Genomic DNA, 23,512 nt, shown 5'->3' on the forward strand with positions numbered 1-23,512 from the left:
GGACTTAGTTCTCTGAACCTCTTACATCCTTAGTTTTTGATTGTGCTAACAGGGGGCAGGTCTTTTGTATAAGATGAGATATTTTTGAAGTTTTTGGTATAGATAATTTTTTTCTCATGTTGAGTTAATTTGCATAATTCCATTAAAATTTGCAACAAAGACATATCAAATTATATTCTGTTTATCATTTTAGTAGAGTGATTTGTTTCCCACAGTGCAGTGAATGCATCACGGTTATTCAGTGTTCAGTTGTCCTACAGTTGCGGTGGACATTAAAAGTGTCAGTTGTCTCTGAGCTCTTTCTTTACCTTCATCCTGAAAGTATATTTAAAGGTGACATATCATGCAAAATTGACTTTTTAATGGTTCTCTACCTGAAATATGTGTCCCTGGCATGTCTACAAACCCCCCGACAATGAAAAAAATCCATTCTGCCCCTGTTTTGATTTCTACACCTTTCTGTAAATGTGTGTGAAACGAGCTGTTTCAGATTTCCTTGTTTTTGTTACGTAACAACAATATCCAGTCTGTCACGGAGTCAGAGCTCGGAGCTTGTTCAGCCCATAGACTGTATAAAATAATACTGAATCCCCCCTCCGTTTTTAATTACCTGCACACGTGTGTGCTAACAAGGAGCTTAAGAGGGAGGCATGCTAGTTGTAGGCTGTCTTAATAAACACAAAGATCAGTTTTACTCCCCACGTCTGCAGATTTGAAGAGCTAGTGGATGATTTTTATTTATCATGGATAAGTGCTAGCACTAGTTAGCATAGCTACATAGCTACATGTCGTAGCTGTAGCTGTGTATCAAGACACACGTCAACATACTGACAAATAAAACAACAAGAAACACAGAATCTGTGACCAATCCTTCATAAAAGGTCCTGCTGCCTTTCTGGCAGAGGTCGGTTTTATTCCCCACGTCTGCAGATTTAAAGATCTAGTGGATGATTTTTATTTATCATGGATAAGTGCTAGCGCTAGTTAGCATAGCCACATAGCTACATGTTCGTAGCTGTGTACCAAGACACACGTCGACATACTGATAAATAAAACAACAAGAAACACTAAATCTGTGACCAATCGTTCAGAAAGGTCCTGCTACAGGCGCCTCTCCGTCAGGGTCAGATTCTGGATCAGATTCAGAGGGTTGAAGTAACGCGATCCCTGAGCAGCCGTGTATATTCAGCCAACATGTAAACATTAGATCAACGTGCCGGAGAGCCGAGGCACATCAACTTCCTGAGGGGGCGTGGTCAGAGAGAAAACAGAGTGTTCTGAGGAGGACTGAAGAAGAGGGCTTTTCAGGCATGCCAAAATCTGATTTCAAAGTGTTTTTTTGAGCATAAACTTTAAAGACATGTTTTGGGGACCTCTTAGACCAATATATATTGATGAAAAAAGTGTGATATGTCACCTTTTAATGAAGTGTATGAAGTCAATAGAGTCAGCACAGTGTCAGACTAATGACTCTGCTTTGAGCTGCTAGGTTGAATTTTTTTCCATGTTGCTGTCGCTTATTTCATCTGTGTACATCCCGCTCTAAACGTCTTTAAGCCCACCTACCTCTAACTCTGCAACATGATTGGCTGTTCAATGCTGTCTTCTTTTTCTGTCTAATGTTGGTTGGCTACCAGTGTTTAAGGCTCATTAGTGCACCCTATCTTTAGTGGTTGGGGGGTATAAATTAAAGGTTTATATATATTGAATTTTTATCGAACATTTGTTATATTTATATTGAGAAAAATTATATCACAATAATTATCGTTATCGAATTATCGCCCAGCCCTATATTTAAGTCATGCTTTTAAACAAAAAATCTCACCATGTTTAACTAAACACAAGAATGTATCAGTAATCAAAAGTTGCTGCCACTGAAAATGCATAGAAAGCTGTATTGGTAGCATGCTGATCCACTCCACTGCTACTACTTAAATCTTGTCTATTTCTAAAGTTCATATTGTACATAACTGAAATGTAATTTTTCCTATCCAGTCACTTTAACATTAATCAAACATTTCTCTATGTACATTTCTTCCCTCTGAGCGTGTCTTTTATGCCGCTGTAACCTATGAATTACCCTCAGGGATCAATAAACTCTTATCTTATCGAATCTTATCTTCTTATCTTTCAGTAAATGTGATGGAATTTAGTGGTGATGTCCAAGGCATCAAAAAATTAAATCTAAAAACAATCAACAGAACAACCTTTAGATTGAGGGTCACTCTGGATGATCTACAAAACTCAATGTCAACAGTTTTCACAAGAACTGTGTCGTGTGGTAGATTTGGTATTCTGTTGACCCCCAAGTTTATGGATGGTCATTAGTGAGGAATAAAACCATCAAAGGCTGATATTTCCAAGTCTTGATGAATCTATCTGCATGCAATTCTTGTAAGCTGTTTTTTTGACTCAATTATTCCTTTGCTGTGACTATAAACATCATTTTATCATCCTAATAGTCACGACACAAGACGTGCAGTGTCAGTCATATAACCTAAAACACGTCATGCGGCCACTTTCTTTCACCAAATGTGAAACTTAACTCAGTACTTTCTTGTTTTCAGTCATAAATCTACATAAAGTCTGTTCAATGCAGCCCCTTGTTTGAACACACAGATAACTCACTGCTGTGCATGTTGAGTCTGTGATTCACATGACTGTAAAATACAAACATCAACATGGCTGATACCACTCTTCCTGATGCTCATTAACATTGCAGGCGCACATATTAACCCTAATGAGACCACAAAGTGTTCAGTGTCCACACCTGCAGCCCACATACAGATTAGTGTGGTGAGACTCACATGCAGAAGAAGACTGAGGGTGTGTTTGATTGGAAGTTACTATCACAGGGCTGGTGACGTGGATTAAACAGAACTTTAAACTTAGTTGGAAATGGTTGATGGCAGAAATTATTTTGTTAACTGGTAAAGTTTGTGGAGTGACGTGTTGATCCACTTCCTCATCTTGTCTTTCCACTCCTCAATGTGGGTGTCAGACTGGAAACAGTGAAGTAAAAGTAGAACACAGGAAATAAACTTAAGGCTAGAAACTATAAGAAGTACAATTGTATTATTATGTTTTGAACTGTTTACTAGTAGATTAAAACATACAGCATGTAGTCAGTACACACTCCTGTATTTTTTCATACTGCAATACATATCACAGAAAGGAAGAATACCATGCTGCGCTAGTATTAGCTTTCAAGTTCTTTACATCCTCTTCCTTAATATTTAAGCATCTGGTATACTTGTGAACTGGAAGATGCTCACTTTTGAAGTCAAATACTTTTTTTCCACCAAATTAAAATTTCCTTCACAACACAATGTATATAACTGACAGTATTGAATAGCTACGGATCGTTTTGAGGTGTTCAAAACGTTAAACGAGCTAACGTGTGGAGCAGGCTCATAATCTCTGCAGACATACAGTCCTAAAAGTGAAGGCTCAGACTTCAACAAGGTAACTGAACAGAAACATATTTTAGACTCACAGAGTCCAGTCTTCATGTCTACTCGTTCTTATTGAGAAAAATGAGCATTTAAATGCGGTCAGGTGTCAGCCGGGAGCGAAATCGGATCATAATCAGTCCGGAAGCAGAGAACTAGGGATGTCATCAATTAATCGATACTCGATTAATTGATGACATCAGTTCCGAGAGAGATTTTGAATGTCAACACTACTCCCACCAGATTTCGACTCTTCTCTTCTGTTGTCCCTAAATGGTGGAATGAATTGGTCAACTCCATTCGATCTGCAGAGCCCCTCTCTACTTTCAAAAGATAGCTAAAGACCCAGCTCTTTAGGAAGCACTATGCACTTAGCTAGACTGTTCTCCACTGTTGTCCCCAGTGGTCCCCATGTTGTCCAGCTACAGTTGACTCGCACTGTCCTGCTCTACTCTGGGAATCTGTGTTCAGCTCTTGAGTGACCCAGCACTTGGTACTTTGGTCATTATTGTGGTCATGTTAATTGTTGATGATGATAATGGAAGGTCTTAAATTGTTTGGTTGGTTCATTGAAGATGTTCCTTATTTTATTAAGAAGAAAAATATGTATATATTATTTTTTTATTTACTTTTGTGCATTGCCTTTACACTGCTGGGCAGTACCTGCACCCAAATTGACTTGAAGCACTTTGTTGCCCGTACTGATCTTGTTTCCTTCTGTCTAGATCTTTGCTTGTGTTGTTCTTGTTCTCGTATGTACGTCGCTTTGGATCAAAGCATCTGCTAAATGACATTGTAACATTGTAACATTTCCTCTCACTCACCTCCCCCTCCCCTCTCTGCTCTTGTTACCCCACCCACAAAAGATCGTTTTCGCGTTCTGTGCAAGCGGCAACCTCCGGTCTAAAAATATGAGTCAATGCAGAAGTGTTAGAAGCTGCAGTTCATCGAGGATCCGCTTGAGGCTGGCTCCGGAAGTACCGGAAGTCACATACACATGAATGGGAAAAAGACGATCTTTGCAGCATTAATAAACACGTTTACAGCCTGGTACAAAAGATGAGTGTAGTCTGAATAGCTCATTTCTCGATGTCCTCTCACTGTGAGGGGGGTGAATTTTTTTCTAATTCGGCAATTTCGAAGTTATTGAGATTACTAGTCTCCCACTAGAGGCACAGCTGCCTGCAGGAACACTGCAGCTGTTGGCTAGGAGGCTCAAAGCCCGCCTCTTTACGTCACACTGGCTCGACAGAAGCAATATGGCTGCCGCTCCCGATTGGCTTCAAAACAGCGTTCAGAAACAGATGGGTGACGTCACGGATACTACGTCCATATTTTTTACAGTCTATGGTTCTGTGAGAAAGAGGTGGCTTCCCAGCCAATCAGGGTGACAGAGGATTGGGGATTAGCTCTGATTGGTCTGTGATAACAGGAAAAAGGGGAATAATATCATTGCTACGAAGGCATTAGAAAACACAGAGATTTCACCATAGTCTCAAATTACTTCCCTTACAGATGAGCACCGATGGGTATTATGACCTTTTCTCCAAACCCAGCAGAAAAAAAGTCGCGGACACCAGTGCATGTTAAATTGGGGGTCGCGACTCAAAAAGGTTGAGAACCGCTGCAGTATATCACTCATGTTTCTCTTTGCAGTATGACAATGAATTCTGAATCACCAGAGGAACCAGCCGACAAGTAAGTAGGATGAAACAGGTGTTATGCAGTTGTGTTGGAGAGGCTTTTGCAGCTTCACACTGAGGTAGCAGTCAAGGCTTTCAAGCTCTTTTGCTATTAGTTTGTGAGTGCCATTAAGAGACTCTTCTGAGATTTGCTCTTGGCTGCATACAAACACAAACACGCTCACTTAGCTGGGAATATGTGAAAACATGTTTCCATCTCATCGCCTCACAAGGCCCGATGGCTCCCTCATGGCTGCACGCTGCAGGCTCCTGAGAGATGTGTTGAAGGGGAGTCCTAATCCCACAGCAATGACGAGCACTAAACGCTGCCCTCGGTGTCATTATGCTGCCGCTCTGCAAATACTCCACAGCTGTCTAATGGCATGTTGGCACAGGCAACAATTCAGCCAGAGCGAGGATGTATGGATGCAGAGCAAGCACCATTTAAAATGCTTTCAGATGGAAAAGAATGGCTGCCACTCTTCCCCCGCCCAGTGTACGGACACTTTCCTGTCTCATGTAGCAGAGAGAAAGCTGCTGCTGCTAATTCATGCAGCACTTCTGGGAAAACAAATGTTCCCATTCAGCAGCACCCACAGGGATCTATGTTTCAACACCGGTGGTTTCACATCATGGGAGGGCGCACTTTTTAAGACTGACACCAGGTGGCAGTCTAAGTCTTTCTTTGTCCCCCCCTCCTACATCTCAAACGATGATGTAATCCTTTTTCAGACCATTATATCACATGGCACAAACAGGCTCTCTTGCTCCCCTCCATGTGGAAACACTTTGATTCCCAGCGATTGCTAATACCATTGTTGCGGTTATCTGCTGCTCCTACATGGTTATCTGGTATGCATAAGAGGCCTCACAGTGTCTCTTTAATGAAATCAAAGCCAGAGCTGATTCTGCAGCGCCGCGCTGAGACGGGCTCTCCCATCTGGCTGCAGATCCACCGACGATGCTCTCTCATGGATTTTAAATATGGCTGTGACCTTAACAGTAATAAAAAGCAATTCTCACAGCACTAATCCTCTCCTCCGGTCTCACTAGCTCTTAACCTTTTCTGCCACTGAATAAGTGAACTGAGCTGTGAAGATGTGAATATACCCCCCCCCCCCCCCCCCCAACACTTCCACCACCACCACCACCCCCACCCCTGTAAAAAATCAGCGCTTAATAATATTGGCTCAGCGGTAGACAGATTACGGCAGGAGGAGAGCATCTGCTGGAGGGAGAAACAATATGACGGCTTCCTCTCGGGGGAGTAGTGGCTGTAAAAGACAATCAGAGAGAGACAGAAGGATGGAAACAACCGGGCTTTACTGAAGAAACATGTAAGCATCATAACCGCAAGTCCCACAGGGGAGAGGGGAGACTGACGGGAGGGATATTTCTCCTCCACAGGATTGTCAGTCTGTGTTCTCATTTAATATGCACACAGCTTATTTACCTCTCAACAGCAGAGGAACAATATTGTTTTAGTCTCTGCTAATTTGATATGAAAGAGACAAGACACAGGAGAGAAAGTGAAAACAACAGGAGTTTGACAAAAGCAATGTGTAGTTGGGGGAAAATATCATTTTTAACCAAAATCTCACCCACACCATCCTGATCCTGATCAAAGAATAACTGAGTACTGCTCATTGTTGTTGTTGTAGACATTTTCTTAACAACAGGGGGCCGAGGAAGCTATGCTCAGCTTCTCAATTATAAGTGAAAGGTCAGAGGAGAAACAAGTGTCTCCTTTCTCATGCTGAGTTGTGTTTGGAGGACAGTATGTGTCTCTAAAACAGTGGCACAATGCCAACTGGTAATGGAGCATGTAGTGTCAGAGCCACAGCTAATGCATTTCACGCACTTTTACTGCTATTGTTTGAGCTCAGAGATAATCGGTTAGTGGAAATGTTTGTGTGAATGTGTTGTTGTCTTGAAGATACTTAGTGAAGGGAAAGTGAAGATGCACAGGATTGTTTGAGTAACAAAATGACTCAAAGAACCAGACTCAAATCAGACTGATCTGCAGTTATAGAAGAGCTTGTGTTTGACTTGTACCTTTTAGTTAAGAGGATTTTTTTTTTTTTCTGAAACCAAAGTGGAAAAATACTTCCCTTAGATTGACAGATGAACTCTGAAGGCAACACTAACTTCCACTTTTTTATTTGACCAAGTACACAGGGATGTTATACCCTAAAATTTTCCCCATTCTCACTTTTCCTGGCTACTTCCTCATTGTAAATGATGGAACTACACACACTCTGTGAGTTTGCGTGTGTATTGCAAAGTTTCTCATAACAAGTCATTATCAGTTTAACTTTGTTTTTACTCTCCCTGTCTTTAGGAGATTAATAAGTAACGGCTGATTTATAGTGAGCAGGTTGTTATGTGAATTAGATCATCAGAGGATGAGCAGGACTCTGACGTGAAGTTGAGGGGTTTTGTCTCACCTTGAACTTTTTTTTTTAATAATAGAAGATAGTGAATAGAGCAGGAAGAGAGAGTGAGGAGGCACGCTTATTAATACCATAGACTGTATAAAAAATGGACGTAGTATTCGTGACGTCACCCATATGTTTCTGAAGCGCTGTTTTGAGGCCAATTGTCGGCGGGAACCACATTGCTGCTGTCAAGTGATTGTGACCTGTAAAGATCGGCTTTTTTGAATTGGTGTGTATGTGGTTTCTGGTACTTCCGGAGCCAGCTTCAAGCGGATCCTCGATGAACTGCAGTTTTTAACGCTTCCGCATTGGACTCATATTTTTAGACCGGAGGTTGCTGCTTGATTAATATTCATGAGGCAAATCTCACAGACTTCAACAGTGTTTCTAAATTTCAACAGGACAAGATGTTGCTCCACTTGTCCCTACCAGATTTGGTCAGGGCTCAGTTCTGTCACAGCTCTTCAGGCTGCTCTCGTATCTTACTTCCCAACTTTCAGCACCGGCCGAGACAAAAACTGTCTGTTGGTTTTTACTACTACTTTAGTAGTAATTGATTTAAGACATTAATTGATTTAATGTGACATGTGTGATTAGGTTGTCCCTGGTGTAGCTTTTGCTGTTGAGTATTAATCACTGTTTTTATGGGATTTTACCAATTAGGATCCAGTATTTAACACAGCTATGTAAAAATGTTTAAGACCTCCCCAAAAAAGATAAAACAGTGAGTGTTTAGAGTGTCATACATGCTGTAATCGTCCAATCTGATAGAAATCGTTTAGAGAGTTAAGAGTCTTTAACAAAATCCAAATAAGACATTAGAAAAGGTACAGGTCTTTATCTGCTACAATATAAGCTACAGTTGTTAGCATGTCGAGCTGGTTAGCGTTTGCCTTTTTGAGTACATTAACAGGTGATGTTAAAACAACACCTAATGGAGTCTGCACCTTGATGCTTCCAGTTGTCTCTTTAAAAACAGAAAAAAATAGATTAGCTCACAGAGCAGATTTTAGCTTATTTAAGAAAGTAGCTAGCTGCTGCTGCTCAGATATGAATGACAGTTTCAGTCATTCCTAGCTAGATATAACTAACAGTGCTTCACTTCTGTCTGTAATCAAGGACCTGTTTTTCAGAAATGTGTTTTAATTTTTCTATCTGCCACAGTCTCGGTGTAAAACCTGTGTGCTGTGCTAAAATCATGATACTAAAGGGGCATGGGCTTAGTGAAAGGTCAAAGCTCCAATTTACAATCTTCCATTAGCAGGTGTTCAGTGCTTTATGTAGGCTAACATCTCCAGTGGAGTTAAACCCCAAGGGTCTTTGTGTAACGCATACTATAGTAGTACAATAATTATACAGTGTTTCCATTCAAAACCATCTTTAATTAATACATTTTGAAGCATTTCTAAATCTCTACGCTAAGAGGCATGAAAAATTCAAACTCTCGTATTCTGAAACTGTCAAGTATTTCTAAGTCTCATTTGCAGAGTGCTAATAAGTTTAAACTAATGTGTTTGAAGTGTAAAAAACCTGCCTCTTTATATCTCTGTCTGTGTATCAATGGCTTTCCCTCTCAGTGGGACTCACCACCCACAAAGGTTAATGAGCTTAAACACAGCTCAGAGTGAGCTCATTAAACAGACCACAGAGACTGGAGAGCCGAGAGGAGAGGGAGGACGGCTGAGCAGGGAATAGGAATAAGCAGGAAGGTGGATTGTTGCTGCCACTGTGGGTAACTGGGGAGGTGTCACACTGTGGGTAGAATCACGGTTCTTTCTGTCTTACAAAAAAGAAGGTAACTGACATTTCCTCTGTTTGTGAGGACTTGTGCATAAATCAAGACAAAATCTGAGGAGGAATAATTCATAAGAAGGCCAGTTGGACTATCACAAGCACAGAGTGACTCAGACTAACTGGATAGCAGCCTTCATTTCTCCTCCAACTCTGCTGTCACTGGAACAATGGTTGATGCAGGAAGTTTGGGAGGAAGTTGACTTTGTTCTTTTGTAGTTTGCACCTCTTTTGAAAACTATGAAGTTGAGGCTTTTAACTTGTGTGACAAACACATGGGTAATAAGGCTGGGCATTTCAAGTTAAAATACTATTCGATAATCACTGGCATCTATTCAACAACTATTTGAAAAATCCCCCCCACACACAGACACGACACACACAGACACGACACACACACGACACACACAGACACGACACACACACCTGTGCCATTTACAGCCCGTTTGTGTGGCAGTCGCGTTAACCAGCATCAGTACGAGGTGCTGCTAATAGTGGGCACTGACAGCGTCTCAATCTTTATGTCGGTGTTTCTGTGACCCTGCGGGGCGTGTTTACATTTTACAGCCATGCTCAGTCTCAGGAAATACGTGTGTAGTAGTGTGAGATTCAGAAACTAGAGAATCGCCAAGACTGTCGCGAGTGTTTTCTTCTTCTTTTGCCATTTAATGCACTTAGCATTCTTCTTCTTCTGTTACTTAATGCGGTTAGCAAACAGCTTTAAGATGCTCTATAGCCACCGTCTGTTGGGAATTCTGTATTACAACCAGGTGCGGGTAAGAACAATGAAAAATTATACTTTTAAAATGAGAAAATATTCCGTATTTTTACACCATTCCTACCAACAGCAGCTTTAAGAAAGAATATGTTGTGTACAAGCTAGCATGGTGTTTTTATTGTGTTTTTAACCTCTCTGTTAAGTGTCCTTGAGTGCTTAGAAAGGCGCTTTAAATAAAATGTATTATTTAATAATAACTTCAATGGTGATGCGCTGTTATAGTGCTCAGGAAATGTGCTCGCACAGTGGAACTTTTGATTCAGGTCATGGCACATTTCTTACCAACAGACAGATTTCAAGCAATTAGCAGTGAAAGAGTCTGCAGTCTATTGTAAACAGACACTATAAATCTACTTCAACTGCTTACAGTGTTGTAACCTGAAGAGACTTGGGATCTAATTATTGTTCCGCTATAGGAGAGGCTTTGTCAATAATCAAGGAGTGCTGCAAATCACACCAAAGAATAGCTCGCTCATTCAATAGAAGCTTGCAACTAATCGTTCTGCATCTGTGTTGTTGTACGGTGTGCTTTGTAACTCCTGAACAGCTTCTGCTCACACCGTCTAGCACAGCCACACAGCTTTATTGCTTTAGATTATATTTATTGATCTGTCCATGGCAGCTGACAAAGGTTTGACAGCTATGCACAAAATGTTAAATGCACCCTTTTTACAACTATCTGTTTAAATAAAAAAAACCTGACTATGTGCAGTAGCGGTGCATCCAGAGGAGTCATCAGGGCTGGCACGGGCCCTGTTGAAATCTGACTAGCCACCCAACAGGCTGCTACTAGCTTCCTGTGCATTTGAATGTCTGCATTATTGTTGAAAATACATTTAATGACAACATTAACATTTCCAAACACGTAAATTACCGACCGTATGCAGGATTTTGTTTGCAATTTTTAAAGTACTTTACTGTAAATAGTGGCTTTAGATAAACATACTCTTTCTGAGTTTCCATAAAACTTCAGTGTGATACTCTAGTATTAGTTTGAAGTAGATAGGGTTAGTGGAGACAAATGGGGTAAATAAATTGGGCCACCCTAGTCAAAGAAGTCTGGGCATGCCCCTCGTATGCAGGTGTAACTATGACCTAAAACTGCAGCTTCCTTTGGCTTTATTGACCTTTACAGTAGATTATTCTCGTTGTTGTGATGTCTCAACCTAACTTCTGTCGAGGTAAAGAATCAAGTCAATCAAGTCAGCTGTGCCTCTCATAATGGAAAACTTGTAATCTCAATATCTTCTAAATTGCCGCGTTAGAAAAAAATGAACCCACGTACAGTGTATGCCGATCGAGAAATGAGCTATTCAGACTACACTAATTTTTTGTACCAGGCTGTAAACATGTTTATTTCTGCTGTAAAGATCGTCTTTTTTGAATTGGTGTGTATGTGGTTTCCAGTACTTCAGGAGCCAGCATCAAGCGAACACTTGCGGAACTGCAGTTTTTAACGCTTCCGCATTGGCTTCAATTCTCAGGGATGAAGGTTGCTGCTTGGTGAAAACGTGGACTTTTTGACAGCGAAAGAGAAATTACATGTTATCAGTCATGTGGTGAAGACCAAAAACAGAGCTAAAAGAGTGAGATTTTGAAATAAATAGATCAGACAACCACTTACATGAATCAAAATGAAATTGATTTTTTACCTCCTTACCAATATGATGTTACATTTAAAGCCATTTAAAAATAAATCTCCAATCTTGATATTTGTTATATCAGCAACTGTCACTTCTCTGATCTTAACTTAAAAATAAAACACTATTTCTGCTGACATGTTTCTCTTTGATCATCTTCTTTATGGAGACGTGCTGTGATACTGACCCTTAATCTTGGACAGCACATGTTTTAAGGTGCTTAAGGGCAGAGAAATGGCCTTTAGGTATTTTTGTGTTACTTATATTACCGTAAAAGTCTCAGAACTGAGTTAAATAAGATGTTTTTTCACACTTAAGCACAAATCATTTTATTTACTTCTGCAGCAACTTTGCAACTTGCTTCATGGATCTAAGTGAAAAAAGGAGATACATTTATTAAGTCAGGGTTCTTGTGTTCCTCAGCAGCTATCATTTGGGTTTGCACGAGCACTATAACTGTAGTGAGGTTTCTTAGGACAGCAGTGTACTGTGCATCTCCCAGGTGTCTTTGTGGAAAGCTGTATGGACGGCAGCCAAGGATTAGCTTGAAAACAACATGCAGCGTCAGCTCATTCTCTCCTGCTAAATGAAGGTCCCAAATGCCAATTAGCCCTGTGACCCCTGTGAGGCATTACTGAGAAATACACACTAATCCTCCCCCATGACTGACCTGCACAATCAGCGGCTATGACCAGTCCTGTCCTCCAAATAAACAGCAATTAATATGTTTGAGATGAATTTGTTGAGCTATCAGGGAGATATTGTATCCACTGAAAGGTCTTGCTCATTAAGAGAATTCTTTCGGCGTCATGCTGAGCTGTAAATGAGATATTCTCTGCCTGATACTTTGACAGGATGAACTTAATTAATAGGATCATTGCTGCCCTAATTTGAATTCTTCGATAGCATGATTATACCAGCGGAGTTTGTAGCTGTAGATCGAATTGCTGGGGAAGGAGAGTTGAGTAGATGCAATGATCCAGGTTTTTGAACTGTGTTTTTCAGGATTGAATTATAATTATGGGGTTTACTAGGATTGTTTAAACAGTATATGCATGTCTAACTAACAAAATAGACCAAATATGAGTTTGTATTCATTTATATTGAATGAGTATTTGTATGTAAGACTGTTTTTATAGAACTAATCCAAGCAAAGAAACACCAGTAAATAGACCCTCTAATAGGACTATTTTACCCTGACCGGAGAAGCAGTTATGGGTTAACAATAACCGCACAAACATATGCACACACTGTGACAGGCAGTGACCTTCCAAGTGGGTGAAACACGCTGCAGCAGGTGAAGAATAGCTGGCGGGTGGCCGTCTGCCAGGGGTCAAAGGGTCACAGTGTTTACTAGTCACAGAGATAACCTGCGATGTGATGGCAGCTGGAGGGCCCCTCGCTGACACGACAAAAACAAAGAAAACACTAATGGCATGTGTCAAGCACTTTCCACTCGTCTGAATGTTCACTGAGGTGTAGAGATTTGTTACTGGAGGCTTTCCACACACAGAAAGCTCTGTTTTTTGGCGTCTTAGAGGCAAAAATAACATAATAGCTGCATATAAAAATGTGAGGCTCATTTTTATTGGCTTTCAGAGTAAACAGCAGGCTGGCAGAGTGAGGTTTTCATCACATTTTTATCCCTGACAGCACAAGCAGAGGCATTTTGAATCTGTGCATTTTCGCTCACTTTGAGTAACCATGAGGAATTTTGAACACATAAAATAATTCGGTGCACACGATGCAGCTTTTACTTTGATACTTTGTTTTTGTTGAGGGTTTTATTTTCTGTCTTCAAAGCATCATTATGCAGGACATGGTATTTTTTAGCATTTGGAACTCCTGCAGCTTTGGCATGTAATTCAATCTCTGGAATTGACTTTCAGACCCTCATTCAGGTTTGTCTGGCCTCTCGCTTTCTCCTTCTGTTATCTGTAAAAGTCTGTCTCTTTTCCTCTGCAGTGGCGTCCGTTATCAGCCTTATTTGCCTTCAGGACCCTCTGTCAGCAAACCTCGCAGTACCTCTCCTGGGAGATCATTCCTGCTCGACCCAGGCTACTTGGTGCCAAAACAGATTTACAGAGGGGAATTCACTGAGCAGGGATTGGAGTAAAAAGAATCACCTGTAACTGTGCGTGACTATTGGTGCTGATGTTTGGGAAGTAGGCCCTTTTTTTCAATGAGGCTCATTTTGCATGGAATGGGGCAAGTTTAGCCTCAAATCAATGCACAGTAGCTTCTTTATGTTTGCACAAACAGCACAGGTGCACAGAGATGCTTTAAGCTCTGTACTTCTTGGTCTCATTCACAGAGTTAAAAAAGGCCCAAAAGCCATCCATCCCTCTTCTGAATCAAATTCTCAGGGCAAAGAAATGGAATGGAAGACAAACAATTCTCTTCATCACAAGCCAGCATCGTCCAAATCATGTGACGCTGTTTGTTGGTGTCAGCAATTGTGGCATAAAGTATGCTTTAACTGCAGGTGGGAATCACTTCATGATATGTATTGTATTGTATTGTAATACCATATGTTGTGATGTACCACAATCTATTACTTTCTTTTGATCTGCATTCAGTTTTTAGGTGCTGTGAAAATTATTGAATTCCATATAAGCACTTAACCTTTTAAATTACAAGTGACTGCTAAAGAAGCAGTTTTTCTATCAGCCTGGCTTTTGTTTACTTCCGCTTTCCGAAACTGGAAATCCAGCGACGCCTAGCCCAGCATACTGCAAAACAGATCCAACAGAACAGTCCCACTACATACTAAATTCAAACACAGTATGCAGTAGGTACTACATACTACATTTCTAGGTAGTATATAGCAGGCCGTTTCAAAAACAGCTGTCACATCTGCAATTGACGACGTTAATCAATACAATACTTTCTCACAAAATATCGCAATACCATGCTGTATTGATTTTTTTTCCTCCAGCCCTAGCTTTTACATTGAAAATCAAACCAGTAATAATACAACATAAATATGTGTTTGTAGCGTTTTCCTTGCTGACGTCTTATTGGTTCTGCCTATAAAACCTGTCCACCTGATGCTTCAACTTTTAGCTGCGTTGATAACCAAGAAGATGTTTCAGTTTTTCAAACTGAGAAAAATGAAGCAAGTCATACTTTGTGCTAGGTATGTCAACAATTAATCAAGTATGGATTCATTGATTGGTAAGAACGTACTTGAACACATTCCGATTTTCTATCACGTGGAACCAAGCGGCAAACTCCGGTCTCAAATGATGAAGCCAATGCGGAAGTGCTATAAACTGCAATACATCGAAAATCCGCTTGAGGCTGGCTGCAGAAACACCGGAAACCACATAGATATGAATGGGAAAAAGACGATCTTTGCAGCATTAATAAACATGTTTACAGCCTGGTTCAAAAAACGTCTTGGCCCTACAAAGCTAATCTCTCTAAGGGAACACACTGTACGGGGGGTGAATTTTTTTCTAACGTGACGGTTTAGAAGATATTAAGATTACGAGTTTTGCCTAAATAAGGACATGACTGACGTGACTCCCGGTCGGGAACACACAGCCATTGGCTAAGAGGCTCACACTACGTCACACTCTGCCTAGTTGAGTTCCGCATTACCAATATGGCTGCTGCCGTCGATTTGCTTCAAAACAGCTCTCAGGAACAGATGGGTGATGTCATGGATACTACGTCCATATTTTATACAGTCTATGCGTGGAACAAACATCATGTGGTCTCATATTTCGTTCAGCTATCAGGGAGGTGTTTTAAGTTTAAAGTATGTTTCGATGTGATTCAACTGAATAAAGGAGACACTCAGCTAGGGGCTGCGGTTGAGTGACAGGTCTCTACGAGCTTTTTTAGACTGATCATGACCTGGTTGTGCTCACGGCTGACACCTGACTGCGTTTATATGCTTATTTTTCTCAATAAGAACGAGTAGACAGAAAACTGGACACTGAGTCTAAAATATGTTTCTGTTCAGTTCTCTTGTTGAAGTCTGAGCCTTCACTTTAAGGACTGTATGTCCGCAGAGATTATGAGCCTGCTCCACATGCTTTTATTCAGTGTGTTTAACATTTTGAACACCTCAATATGATCCATAGCTATTCAATACTGTCAGTTATATGCATTGTGCCTTGACAGAAAATTTGATTCAGGGGAAAAAAGCATTTGGCATAGTGTTTGACATTTTAATAATTAATCGATACTTGTTCGTTAACATTTCCAAAGATCGACCACGGAAAATACTTGACATTTACATCCCTAGTTTTTGTGCCTTATCTGTTCGTAAAAGCAGCAAAGCTTGAACTGCAAACATGAAAATATGACAACAAAACCTCACATTGCCCTCTCTCTGTTATTTTATGAAACTTTCAGAGAAGAAAGTCATCACAGATCAAACCTGTGATGCTGCAAGCCACAGCACAGTGTTCTTAAAACAATCCATCTTGTTAAACTCTTGCTCCTCTTCCATCTTTTATGATCCTCCTGTCTGTGCAACAGCTCATGCAGGTACAACATCAAAGCGGGAGCAGAGATGACAAGCGGAAATGTTCAGGTGAAAAAACCTTCAGTTAAGCTGAGGGAGAGTCTGGCAGAAAAGTAAAAAAAACTTACACATGTATTAGTGATCAGTCCAACTCCAGCACAAAGGACTTTTCATGACTTCATATTCCAGGCATGCTCCAGTGGGCGGAAAACAAGCAGGAATCCAACCAGGGTGCAATCAATACCGGAGCTTTTATATGTTGCTGTGTTTTTGTAGGGGAGTAATCTCTTTATGGATTCATCAGCTGTTGCCGCAAAAACGATCTCCTGTTGGTCTGCTTTCCACACTGCAGCCACAACACCTCAAAGACAAAGAGGAGCTGATTAGGAGGAGAGGAAGAAAGAAGTACAACAAAAGGAGACGCAATGATTGAACAGAAAGGTGCTGCACTCCCCAGCTGCAACACAAACATCAGCACTTACTCAGGGTTCAACTCGTAGGTGGTCCGAGGAGAGCCATATATCACGTCTCCTCTGACAGACTTACGATGTCGACAGTGGAGGTATTTCACTCTCAGACTGAAGCTGGATGTTGACTTTGCAATAGAGGGAGCCGTTAACAACCATCGACATAAGGACCACAGACTCAAGGAATCGCTCCCTGGAAAGCCGCACTTAGCTTCACTCGCACATTTTTCAACAGCCAACTGAATCCTGTCATCTATAAATTTCCCCATAAAGCAGCTGCTGTGTGTGTGTGCTTGTGTGTGTGTTCATGTGTTGGCTTTGGCATTTGCCTTTAACATACAGGATAATATATTCATAGGTCTGTTTTACTCTCATGCATAACACAATACAGATCCTCAGGGCCTCCATTAATTAAGACCTGCTGAGCACACATTTACACACACACATGCTAGCATGTTCTGTAAACTGCCAGGAGAGCTTCACCAGCGTTTGTTCATGTACAGTCCAAAGAAGCAGTGTGCTTTTGTTACGGTTAGCCTTGTTAAAGCTGCAGGCAGAGGAGGGTTCAAAGTTCTCCAGGCTCCACGGGGATGAAAGAGGCTGTCATGAAAGCACCAAGAGGACCTCATCCATAATGAATGCAGGCAGGAGGTGAATCGTCAATGCAAGAAAGGTTCCATCTGTAAGCAGAACTTCAATAAATTGCCCCCTTGACCTTATTTTACTTTCTTCTTCTAAAATAGTGATTGAGCCTTAGTGCGAAGCTGTGTGGCTTTTCAATACAGCTGGACCGAGGCCAGCATCAACTTTTTATCAATACTTACTCTGCTATGTCTATTGTCTACTATATAATCATTACCTTCTGCAGGATCATAGTACTTATAATTTACTCTGATGTTTACCTAGTGGATGCACACTGAGAACTCAAACATACCCTAGGGAGTGATGAGAGATTGAAGTGTCTCATTCTAGAACAAGTCTATGATTAGATGGAGTTCATTAGAGATTTGGCTGAGGATTGGTTTCTTTTTGTACTTTGGACTGAATAGTAAGTCTGCTACTTACAAATGTACTCCTTACAGGTTTATTCCTCTACTACATCTGACCTGAGAAGGCAGGTTTTAACATTTTTAACCTTGCTAACCGGCACCAGAATTACTGGTCAGTTAAAAGAATGATTCATATTTGTATTAGCGTAGGGCAGAAAACTTGGTCAAATGTCGTGTCTAAGCTATAGTGCATCCACTGACCACTAGCCAGGCCTGTAGCTCCAGTTAACCACTACTGTTATAATGTTATAGTTCTCTACCACCTGGATGTAAACAAGCACAGATTACAGACAGCATAGTATCTTTGATTATCTATAGTTCATACTACATATAGGGATGCACCAATCTTACTTTTTACATCCCCATACTGATACCTATACTGATCTGACACTAGTGTTGAAGTAATGTTGTTTATTTCTATAGAAAATGAAATAAATGAAGACATATTAATAAAGTTAATTGATCATTATTACAATCTGTCCCAGTCTGTCTTCAACGTACAATGGCATAGGGCTGGCGATAATCCGAGAAAGATAATTATCGTGATAGAATTTTTCTGAATAAAAGTATAACAAATGTTCGATTTGATATAAATAAACCTGTTATTACACCCCCCAACCACTGGAAAGGGATGGGATGCTAATCAGCCTTAAACGCTAGTTGCCACCTAACATTAGATAGAAGTAGAAGACCGCATTGAACAGCCAATCATGTCGCAGCTGGGCTAAAAGATGTTTGGAGCGGAATGTAAATACAGCTGAAACCAGCGACAGCGACACAGAAGAAAAGTCTAATCCTCACTGCTCAAAGCTGAGTCGTTAGTATGTGCTGACTCTGCATTAACTATGAACTTCATACACTTCATTAAATATACTTTCAGGATGTAGGTAAAGGAAGAGCACATAGACAAATTCTGTGCATTTCTCTCAGTTTGATGTCCACCACGACCGTAGAACAACTGAACACTGAATAAGCATGATGCATTCAGTGTATTGTGGGAAACAACATCACTCTGCTGTAACCATTTGTAAACTTACAGGGGAGTTCACAACTCAAAACAATACTCTGCTTAACTGATACACAGAATACAATGTGATATATCTTTGTTGTAAATTTAAATCTGACTATACGAATAGCCTCAACCTGAGAAAAATAAGAATCTCAAACTTAAACTTCACAACAATCTCCTCTTACATTAAAGACCTGCTTCCTTTTAACACAGTCAGACATGATGGATATAAGAAGCTTATCAGAAAATCAATTATCAATATCAACTACTATTAATTAATTTATCCTTATAACATCATTTTCAATATCGCCCTGCTCTACAATAGAATCACTCACACTCTGGAGTGACATTAAATCCTCTATGAGTACGATCTGATTGTATGTGCAAAGCAGCCCAAGACACACACTCTCATGCTGTACATGTCTTTTTTCATGTTGCTACAACTGTCTCTCAAAATAACATGCACGATAGCCAGAGCCATATACCACTGATCAATAATCTCTTCGAAGGCAGTCAAAATCAAGTCACTGGTGTGTTTGAGCCACTGAAGTCTGGAGCTCGTAGCTGCACTGTGCGATGTGTTACCGGAGTCAAATGTGACAACAGGAAAGCAGATATCTGCGGTGGAGCTCATCACCGTTACATCTCATTACTCTGCTGATAGGAGTTCTCACATTTCTCGTGGAGTTCAAACCAAGTACGCTCAGAAAAATATTTAAAGAGCAAACTGTACTCTGGTCAAGTGTTTACACCAGGCAGCAGAATCCCTCGTGTTCAACGAGGGTTTGTTGCCCAAGACGAGGAGGCTGAGAATCTTCTACTGACATTTTCAAACCATCATTAGAAAGTTCTCAAAATTCTAAAGCTGACAAAGTGAGTGTTTGTTTCATCTGCCTTTCTGTTTGGTTTAGCTTGTCATTTTCTCTGACATGATGCCTGATTATTAAGCTGTATGCAATGCAGCATCACCCCTCAAGTGGTTAGTTTTGCAGATATTAGCAAGAAGCTGTGGAAGCTGATGATGTAACAAGCATTAAAATCAACCACACTGCTTCGCTGTCATCTAGCTTCCTCCATACTATGTTGGCTCTGCTTAGCAAAATGCACAGGCCTACCACAGCGTCCACTAAAGTCTAAACTAAATAACTCAGACAAATAGACTTTTATATATTTTTTTAAATTATATTTTTGGGCATTTTGCCTTTATTTGATAGGATAGCTGGAGAGAGACGGGAAATATGGGGAGTAGAGAGTGGGGGAAGACATAGCAAATCGTTGCGGCTGGGCCTCGAAAAGGTGACCTCTGCGACTAGGACTGTAGCCTCTGTATGTGGGGCTCTTAGACCACTGGGCCATCAGTGCCCCAATTAGACATTTCATAAAGAAATTCAGTTCTCTGTACAGGTTCATGATTGGCTGAATGAAGGTTGTTTCCCTGATGCTCATGGTCAATGGAGATGTTTTTACACAAGAAACATTTTACAACATTTTGTCACTTTCAACTCTTGAAATACAGGAACTAGTTAAGGCCACAAACAAAATGTAAATCCTATTGATGTGCAACAATGGTTAACTCATGGTTAACTTAAATTTGACTTCGAAAGAAATCACTTTCCAGCTCCTGGTGCTGGGCCCCCTCGGCCCTGGTGGCTCCTTTGGCTCTGTCTTGGGGGGCTTTGGGGGCGGTGTTGTGGGGGTGTCCCTTGGGGGGGCTGCGGGATCTCTCCCCCCTCGCCCCCCTTTCCTCCTACTGGGTGACCTGGGGGTCGCCCTGGGTGCTCCGGCGGTACCTGTTTGCTTCCGGTCTGGGTCCTTGGCTTGTCCCCTGGCCTGGGTCTCCCGCGGCGGGTTGGGTCCTTCGGCCTGACTGCTCTCGCGGCCCGGGTGCCGGGCCGAACCGCTCGGCTGATCTGACCCAAGTGGTTTCATCTGCACCAGTGGTGGTCTTGTTACACAAATAGAACACAGCACGGCGGCAACCCTCTGAGACCCAAGCTTCAGTAATGATTGTGGACACTAGGGGTTGCTTAATCATTAGTATCACCCCACAGAGTGTTTTTGGCATCATGGTGAGATGGTCCCTCTCCATCTAAGTGTCTTAGGTCTCTCTCTCCTTCTCTTTCCCTGTCCCTTTGTATATCCTTATGTAATCTTTCTTTCACTTTCTCTTATTTTTTTTTTATTTTTTATTTTTTGGCCCACCTAGGTGTGCACGCCCTCTTTTACAGAACATGATATTAGCTGTCAATAAAAGATAGGCCAGAGTTCTAAGAGGGATGGTGATGGTCGCATGCACACAGTCACAAGCACAGAAGAAAAAGGTTTTCTTGCTTTTCTTTTGCTGCAAGAATAAATTGCATTAATATTTTACAGTTTGTGACAAACATGACACAAACCAGAAATATATATGCAGACAAGAGAAGAAAAAAAAAAAAAGAAAAAACTTTCCAGTCTAAATGACAATGACTTTGGAGAGGTACCTTTAACTCCATATTTTGACACACAGGGCCTTTGTCCACACTTCCATAGTCAATCAGGAGAGAGATGTATTTAACTGATAACTGTAACTTCAGTTCTGCTCAAGTGAAACTACTCAGCTGTGTTTTTCCTTCTGTTGCATGTAAAAAAAAATGTATTGACTCAATCCTCATATCACCTTCAATAGATAGTGTTTAGTGTCAGGCAGCCTCCCCTGAGGACAGCCTCTGCTAGCCTAATAAAAAATGATCACATCTAATAATACATTCTTCCTTTTTAGTGGACAAGAAAACAGTAAATTGCTACTTCACACAACAAATATGATCTCTGGACAAGGTGTGTAGGGATCTGGCTGACAGTAAAATCCAGAGAACCTTATGAAGCACTTCTTCCACATGGAGACATAACATCGGTGGCCTCATCAAGCTGTTACCGTGGCATTGGAGGGATCAGTCAGTGAAGTGTTCCTGCCTTTTTTCAGACACCATGGGGCATATATTCAAACAGACGCAAGACTTGTGTGATATTTGTCAGCTGGGGAAAGAGTGAGAGGCATTATTATTAAGAAATATAAACACATTTATTAGAGCAGGTAAAAGTACTGTTTACTGTTCACCTTCTGGACGAAGTTCTGCCAGAATTTAGGACTTCAGATACATTGTGGTGTCACATTTAGCATTTAACAAGGTTAGAAGAAATAGTTTATAATTCATAATTAACTCTCAAAGTGCTTTTTAATACGTTCTAACAGCACCTTTGTTTGGTATGAGATTAAGCTGGGACTTGTGTTTGCTCCTTTATTTAAAACACATCCCATTCTGTATGTAAGGATTTATTAGTCTATGCAGCCAGTCTGAAACGTATTGTGATGTGAAATTTGGTGTCTTAAAATCCCTGTGGTTGTTTTCAACCTCTTCTGATAAGATCTCCTTACATCCTTTAAAAGTGTCCCTTTCATCACAGTTTATTAAACTCTTTCAACTTTTTGTGCAAGATATATTAAAATATTATTTTTTTTAGATACTGGACACATATATGTTTCTCTTTCTCTCTGTCTGCATAATTAACGTTGTGATGTTGCACAAGACTTTAACTGTGGTAAAGTAATTCAGAAGTGTTACCATGTGCACCCTGGTCCTGACTTTGACAGAAGAGTTAAAAGGATGCTTGTTAAAGAAAGCAACAGGTTAAATTTCCATCACATAACTTAAAGCTAGGGTTGGTAGTCTCGGAAAACTAGCATGAATTTGAATGTAGCTTTTCCTCATGACTCCGTCTAACCCCTCCCCTCCTCCCTCGGAGCTCCTCCAAAACGACGCCCCCCCCGCTCACATGCACGAGCGCCGCTGATTCTCGACCAAATGATGGTGACTGATTCAAAACCGGTCCTCACCAAAACATTATCATAGTGAAAGTTAAAAACACAAACAAATATGGCTGCTGTTAGTACTCACAACTATCATGCTAGCATTATCCAGTTGTACCAGTGACACGATATCAGGAGAAAAGTTATAACACATATAATACTGTAACAGCTCTACTGTTTGTTAAACGTGTTCAGTGTAGATGTTCTTAATTCCTACAGTGTTGACGGTCAGTGAAGGCATCAGGAGAGGTGTATAGTGTGCGAGTGGGAGAGAGGTTGGTTGGCGTGATCACGGCCGACAGTGACCGGTTATTAAAACTCAACGTGTTCACGAATCGGCTCGTCATCACTACAGCATCCGGAAGGACGCTACAATACATGTATATTTTCGGTAGGACTTACTGAACGTCATTAGTTATTCTGCTTGTTGGTGAGAGCTTTTTAGACTCTGATCCAGACTACAGTCCTGAGCAAAGCACCTAATCAGGTCAGAGGGGACAGGCCCGGGGACGAGCGAGAGGGGCAGTAAATAGAGTCAGGGGAAGTAGAGGCAGGAGACGGGGACTCGGGGGAGTGCACGCCGGGGAAATGTACGCGCAGGAGGCGGGCAGAACGGCTGGACGGGATTTGATTGGTTTAAAATTTGAGGAGCCAAAAAACGGTGATTGGTTGGTGTTTTCCCAGGTTTACTCCGGCTGTAGATAGCAGTTTTTTTTCACTCTTTTTCAGGAACACATCATGTATTGATTGCCATCAGGACATAAAGATCATTTTAACCAGTATGACAAAAAGTGTATCTAAATCTGATTACCAACCCCAGCTTTAATGATTTGGTATTAAAGCTTGGAAGAACATTTTTTTAATGTGAAAAGATCTGTGTTG

The 23,512-nt window shown here is 41.0% G+C and overlaps 1 protein-coding gene across 1 annotated transcript in view; it reads left to right on the forward strand.

Moving 5' to 3' along the window:
• Positions 1-23,512, forward strand: part of fbrsl1 (fibrosin-like 1) — a 492,137-nt gene that overhangs the window by 32,236 nt on the left and 436,389 nt on the right. The window contains exons 2-3 of the mRNA XM_034691889.1: positions 13,747-13,915; positions 14,096-14,266. The gene's annotated coding sequence lies outside the window, so the exon portion shown is untranslated. The remainder of the gene's footprint in view (positions 1-13,746; positions 13,916-14,095; positions 14,267-23,512) is intronic.

The sequence above is a fragment of the Notolabrus celidotus genome, chromosome 9 (genome assembly GCF_009762535.1).
Source record: "Notolabrus celidotus isolate fNotCel1 chromosome 9, fNotCel1.pri, whole genome shotgun sequence".
In the NCBI taxonomy this organism is placed as follows: Eukaryota; Metazoa; Chordata; class Actinopteri; order Labriformes; family Labridae; genus Notolabrus; species Notolabrus celidotus.